The 7,776-nt window shown below is 33.1% G+C and overlaps 1 pseudogene; it reads right to left on the reverse strand.

Moving 5' to 3' along the window:
• Positions 1 to 4,562: 4,562 nt before the first annotated feature.
• Positions 4,563 to 5,234, reverse strand: LOC145113654 (stress-response A/B barrel domain-containing protein UP3 pseudogene; annotated as a pseudogene).
• Between the last annotated feature and the right edge of the window lie 2,542 nt (positions 5,235 to 7,776).

Raw genomic sequence — 7,776 nt, forward strand, 5'->3', positions numbered from 1 at the left:
GTGCTTAATGGGCGCGTACGCTGTGTATATGCTGCCGAGTCCTTGATCTAACACGCGACCTAGTACATTGGGCGTACGTCTGGTACGCACAGCGTACCGGGCCTGGTCTTTGGGCTTTGCGTTTTGGGCCGTTTTTAGGCTATTGGGGGTTGTGGGCCTTGTTAGGCCACTAACCTTTCCGACTTTAGGCCATTGTTAGGCTTTGGGCCTTCGTGGATTTGGGCCCGTTATAGGCTTTGGTCATCATTTAGGATTTTGAGCCATATTGGGCTTTTGGAGCCATTGGATTGGGCCTCGATTATTGGGCCAAGAAAGGAAGGGGTAAAATGGTCTTTTATCCTAATGGACAAATGAAATAGATTCATAGTTATGGTTTATGGCCTAATTATTAATTAGGGTTTTATTTGATTAATTAGCATGAGGACTTTCTGGATCAGGAGTCCGAGCATTTATCTAATTGTCAGCAGTTTGAGGTGAGTCTCCTCATTGTGCTTGGCGGGTCGAAGGCACCAATGCCGACTCATGATTTATTATGATTAGGATGCTAGTTGTCTGTGTGACTCTTGCATATGTAGCATGTGACATGTATACCGAGCGGGGTCCGATGCTAGATGAGGCCTGATGGGTGTATTGTATGCTATTTACCTTAGTGATTCTTGCATGTGTTTATGTGTCTGTATGTTGATATGTTCTGAACGGGGCCCGACGTATGTTGATATGTATGGTGTAGGGTGTTTTGGGGAACTCACTATGCTTTATGCTTATGGTTTTCAGTTTATGTTTCAGGTACTTACAGATCAAAGGGGAAGAGCTCGGGATGATCACATCGCACACACCACGACTTCCGTTTATTTGACTCTGATGTATTGAGATGATTGATTTATATACTCTGATTTTCTTTCATGGTTTTATGAACACATTTTGGATGATGGTTTTATTATTATTAATATGAAATTTTTGGTCTTAAATTTTGGGACGTTACAAGTTGATTTCTGAGTACTTGTCAAAGCTAATGGGAGCATAATTGTTATGTTGGTATTGCATGTTGACAATACTATTCATAGGGAACAATGTCTCTAGTTTGCAAGTTGCAAAAGTTGGGAACTGTTTCGGTATAGTGGACTTAAGGCAGATGACCCTCATACTTCGTTACGAATCTAATGGTCTAGATTGTATAGTTTAATAAAACTTAGTCAATGGCATATATGAATAACATGTTGAAATGTTTTGATATTGGATATTATATATATGGAAATATTATAGCAATGAATTGAACAAATATTGGACCCTCGTAATATTGAGTCGAGTCCCATATGCTTCAGATATAGGATCGATTACATATGCCATAGTATTCGATTATTATATTTTTCAAATGCTTTTAGCATTGTGTGAAAATGATTAGAATTTCATGTGACTAGAGTTATTAAACAAACTGTCAAGAACATTCTGAGGTTTACCAAAGATTGGTTGCTTGTGGACAGTTGGAAGTATGATATTGTTTGGAAAGGACCATAGTGACACGTTTTGGATTGAGATAAGTCTTGGTCAGAATTGATGGTTATATGAGAATATGGAAATGTTTCCATAATGGGAGATGTCTGTAAAATCTATATGTGAGTTGGAAACTTTAATGCAAAAGAAGTGTTCAAGGAGTGTATCTTGAATTTGAGACTTCAAAACCATGTAATTGTTTCTAGCAACAAGTTCTAGTGGAACATTCTGTAATGTCGAAGGCTCAGTCTCGGTGACTTAAGAACATTGGCATCACAGAAAGACAATGCATGTATCCATAGCGATAAGAATTTGGAATTGTAAAATGAGCATCATTGGAGTAATGTCCAATCGATATGTTCACAAAGATGTACTACATGTGCGAACTATCTCGAAGGGATTGGTTTTGGTAGACAAGTTTGAAAAAGCACGGTTCAAGATGAAGCGAGAGAATGGATGATTGAGATTACTAGAGGCAATGCGTATGATGGAAAGGCGAACAATTCTCCCTCTTCAACATAACTTCGTTCATGTTTTTCGAGTTTTTGCTTTGTGGTTATCGGTTCTTCCATTGTTGTTGGAATGAACAATAACTACATTAATTCATAGGGTTCTAAGCTGCAACTTATAGCCATTTGATTACGTAAAAACCTTTATGGACATGAGTTATTATGTGTAGTTATCGTTCAAGAATATGTAATCTTCGGGTTGGTTGTAATTTTGCTTCTCGTCTTTTAATTTATCCGATAACGAGACGATATTCTTCTACATTTCTTATAATAAGGTCTAGTAGCGAAAGATCAATTTGATTTCTAGAAGAAACTTGGCGATTAAGTAATAATAATTAGATTTATTATTTGCGACGTCTTGACCTTTAAATCTCAATACTAATCGCGAATGATCAATATGATTTCTATACGAAACTTGGTAATCAAGTAATGATAATTGGATTTATTATTTGTGATGTCTTGACGTTTAAGTCTCAACATTAAACAATGAGCTTATTTGCGTTGATTATAACGATTGGATATATAGTTATCAATATTAATTATTAAAACGTTTGTGTGATATTTTGGAATTCTGATAAATAATTTACAACGTTAATTATCATATTGTTCCATTATCTTGTCTGGGATACAAGATAATCTTAGTCTTGATTTTCTTTCCGGCTATTCATTCAAATTGATTGTGAGAAATGGGTTTATTGAGATGCAAGTGGAAGACTCAATGAAAGGTTTTTGGATTTCATTTAATCAAAGTCCAAAGAGGGTGCAATTGGAAGATTCAATGAAAGGTTTTTGGATTTCATTTAATCAAAGTCCAAAGAGGGTGCAATTGGAAGTATGTTATTTAGGTGCGGTTTGTTTTTCCTATAAAAACACTTCTAACCATTTATTGTTGCGCCGCGCAACACATGCGCGACACTTGGCCCTTTGCAGCTGTTTGTTTTTAAGAAGACTTTTGACTTAAAAACTGTTGCACGTGTGCTGCGTGGCGCAATACTTGACCCTCTGCTTCAAACCTCTTCATACCTTACTTTAACTTATTGCAGCAGTCTGCAGAGGTTAAAAAACAAACAAACTTTTTATTACATGTTGATGCCGTTTGGTTCCCCTCTTCTGCTATAAAGGATTGTAGAGGAGGTCTGCAGACTTCAGACATTTTCGCTTCGAAAAAACGAATACCGTTTCAAAAAAATAAAAGTGTAATTGGGACTACACCTCCTAGATTGATTAATTTGTGTTATATGTGTACACAGTAAAAAAACGGTTTTGAAATAGAGGCGAATACAATAATCATATATTTGGCCACAAACAGCATGTTAACCAGCTAAACATAAGATAGTTGTAATAATATTTTATGAACAAATTTAATGATTATACAAATAAATAAACGACTAAATATATACATGGTCGTTATCATTGTATGTCGTATAAGGGATAATGACTTAAAAGGGTAATATATTTTTCGATTTGTACACATTTGGTCACTGAGTTTTTTTCGTCCACATTTACCCCTTCAACTTGTTAAACTGTACACATTTAGTCCTTATGACCGGCTACTTCAAGTTAGCCGGTAAAAATGAGTTAATAGGGTAATATATTTCTTATTTTGTACACATTTAGTCCTTAATATTTTTTTTGTTGCAAAATAAGTCATTTTTGTTTTTGTACTCATTCAGTACTTATGAATGATTCCTTTTAAGTTTTTCTCACGACATCTTACGTGAGATAGCCATATGGTGGTGGGATAGGTTGGGCGGTCGTGCTATATGCTGTAGGCCAAGATAGCTGGTGTGGGCCGGTTGTAAGCCGTAGGCACGAAGAACGGTTGGGTTAAGGTGGCAGACCAATAAACCCTGGGTATTCCAGTCTGATGACTGATTGGATCTGTTGCATGTTGGCATTCCAGTTCGATGATTGATTGGGCCAATGTATTCCATTATGATGAGTGTGGGCCCGTTATGCATGATAATACGTTTGTTGTATCGTGTATTTTAGGGGAAACTCGTTAAACTTTGTGTTTACCCAGTTGTTTATGTTTTCAGGTTCTATCGTTGATCGTGGGAAGACGAAGACAGGACTGTACACACTCATCAATAGTATTGAGGATTTCGTGTTTCTAATATTACTCTGATTTTTGATCAATGTATTTCGTGTTTAAATCATTATCCCGTCGTATGAAGACGGTCATTTTATTAAATAAACCATATAGTTTTTGTATTTTTTAAGTATCCCTTTATTATTATTATTATTTATTTTTATTTTTTTGAAACGGCAAAGTATCATATTCCTAATCTAATCCTAAATACCACTTATGTCTCCTATTGAGACTTGAACTCATGACCTCTCATTTGAGAGAGTCACTCCTTACCGGGCCAAAGACCCTTTGGTAAGTATCCATTTAATTGATCATAAAATTTCAAATATGGAGACAGTAAATGTTACCAGATAAAATAACAAAGAACATATTCAACCATCAGGAACAACCAACAGAAGGAACATGAAATTAAACAAGTATTAATTATTCATTAAAGGAAAACCGAAGAGCCTGAAATTAAACAAGCATAATCAATCATCACTAACCTTCGGCAGCGGAATCATATAGTCAACCACGAGCTCGGTCTCTACTGAATCCTTCACTTTCTCTTTAATCGAGTTCACAATCCCTGCATCTGAATCGAACGCTTCCAAGTAGGAAAACCCAGAAAAAACAACGATCGAAGAGATCGAGTACCCCTTCGCCATAGCATGGAAATTCTCACCAAAACTTACTTGTTCAATCGCTTTAAACTGATTTTTAATTCCTTCCATCATTTCGAAAAACTTACTTTTCTCATTCTCCAACAAATCCTCCTTCAACTTCAACAACGTAACTCTCATCACTGATCCTGGCTTCGGAGCCTCATGACTGATATTGTTAGATATCCAGTCAACAATCATTATGTCATCAATTATCGGATGTATATTCTCAGAGACCATGCGCAAGTGTTCGGGATGAGTGTAGTAGACCTGGAGATTGTCGTTTGATGTGAAACGGGTATGCATGATGTGACTGAAGGTGAGTGAATCTGAATCCGATCGAGATCTGCTGAGGAGTTCTCCGGCACTGACATGGATTGAGAGGTCGAGCGAAGCCATCCTGTTGAGTCCATCAATCATGGCCGCGACTTTGGTAGGGTCAACATCGGGTTTGACATTGAAGAGAACGATGTGTTCGATGATTTGGTCTTGTGTGGACATTCTGATCGGAGTCTAGTAGCTGCAGTGGTGGGGGAGAGGGCGCCGGCGAAGGAGAAAGAGTGATGCAACAATTAGATGGCATAGTATACAGCAACCGACTTGCATGTTTTATAACCAAATTAATGAAATTTTATTAATTCTAATTTGTTGCTAAAATTTTGTACGTGTCATAACCAATACTTGCGCAAGAAATTGATTTTTTTTTTTTTTTTTTCTGGTTGTAATTTTTCAAAAACACCACCACTATACAATTCTTATGCAACCATCTAAATCTAAATCACTAGTAAATGGAAACCTTTGAAAATTTGCAAAAAAACCTCTTGACTTTATAATTGTTTTATGTTTTTATCCTAAATATTTTTCTCTCATATTATATGTATTTACGTAGAAAAAACATATTTATACAAGGAAAAAAGTTTAACTCGTATAAATATGTTTTTTTAGAAATATAAACACATATATATGTTTGTTAGAAATACATGATATATTTTTTAGAAGTATAGATATACATTTTTACGTATCTGTAAGTATATCCCATATATCAATCAAAAACGTGTTTATATGGAAAAAAAAATATTTTCGTAAAAAAAGAATCTTAAAAGAACGTGTATATACAAATGGTGCATATGATCCATGTCGATGATGATGTAATTTTATATTTTTAGAAGTATAACTACACTTTTTTCATATAATCACGTCTTTGATTTGATATATTTTTGGATATATAAAAATATGTATCTATATGTTTAAAATACAATTAATATTATTAAAAAAAGTGTTTATATTTCTAAAAATCTTAAAACTACGTATTTATTATTTCAAAAAAACATATTTATATAATGTTTAGTTAAGCCTTTTGTCGTGTACAAATACGTTTTTTCTTTATTAATAAGTATAATATGTAAAAAAAAACATATTTAAGTAAAAGCATAAAAAATTGTAATTTATTTTATTAGAACAAGAAAGGTTCGAGCATTAAATATCATCATTGATGTCGATTGATTTACATAAAATTTCTACATGTTTGATTTTAGGGTTTGCATCTAAGTTTGATTTACAAGGTGAAACTAGTGGTGATGGAAGGTATTTGATTTTAGGGTTTGCATCTAAGTTTGATTTACAAGGTGAAACTAATGGTGATGGAAGGTGTGATTTTAGGGTTTGCATCTAAGTTTGATTTACAAGGAAAACTATTGGTGATGGAAGGTACATCGCGGTGGAAATGATGGTAGGTATAGGTGGTGTTGGTGGTTAATGAGGATGTGGGACCCACTCATTTATAATATAAAGTTTATTTTCTAAATTAATAATTAAAAAACAAATAATTAATTAATTAATTAAATGCAATAAAAACTTATTAATTGGATTATCCGAATTAAAAAAAATGAGATTAGGACAAACACGATAGTTTACCCAAATCACAAAGACAATTAATGTAATTTAATATACTTAATATGATATTTATAAATTTATAAGTACACTTAAAAGTTGTCCTTTATTTTAGCATATGTGAAGATATAAAATATTTTGAGAAATAGAAAGATAAGTAATTACATATTATAGCTACTTTAATAAAGTTGTATAATAATAATAAAAAAACTTAAAATTTATTACAAAATATTGTATATGTTTCTTGATGCTTTATTTTACCGTATGTAGAGGCGTCATTTTGATTTTGACGGTCATTTAAATAAAAATGAGGTCTTAAATGTAACTTTTATATATATATATATATATATATATATATATATATATATATATATATATATATATATATATATAAAAGGAAAATTAATTAATACTACGAAAAGTTAATAAATGTTATAAAAACAATAAAACTAAAACAACGATAATATAATATATAATCGTTTATAGTAACATGAACCGCAAGGCTCTCCTAAAGATTTTGGAAGTAAAGTTAGTCACCAACTTTTCATAATAAATAATCTCCAATATAATTCTCAAAAATTATCATTGTCAATCCATTACTACTCTCCAAATGGTATCTAGCCTAGTGGTATCAAGTGTTTCACTCACTCATTGAGATCGAGAGATCATGTCAAGTCCAAGACATAAGTGAAATTATGAGTAGTTTAGAAATATATTAGATTTTTCGTTTGAAAAAAACAATCTAGATATTTTTAAACAATTATATATATATATATATATATATATATATATATATATATATATATATAGTAAAAAAATGGGTCTTTTTATGACGTGACCCTGTGCAGTTACCCACGTTGCATACTCTTCAAAGACACCCCTAAATGAATTGTTGAAATTAAAAAAATTGTGTTATACATATTTATTTTGGTCATTTTTTGTGCTACGATTAGAGATGGATGATTAGGATGGGCATGGGGGAGTTGAGAGGGGGCAAAGTGGGAAGCCGCACATGGCTCAAATTTTTTTATTATATATTTTTATTTAAAAATAACATCTTATAATAACGACAATGACCCTTTTTTTCTTATTCGTTCTGGGCCTTTGAGGATATTTAATTCCTCAGGACCGGCCCTGGAGATGAGATTAGATA

Source organism: Lactuca virosa, chromosome 5 (genome assembly GCF_052849685.1).
Source record: "Lactuca virosa cultivar CGN04683 chromosome 5, Lactuca_virosa_CGN04683_v6, whole genome shotgun sequence".
In the NCBI taxonomy this organism is placed as follows: domain Eukaryota; kingdom Viridiplantae; phylum Streptophyta; class Magnoliopsida; order Asterales; family Asteraceae; genus Lactuca; species Lactuca virosa.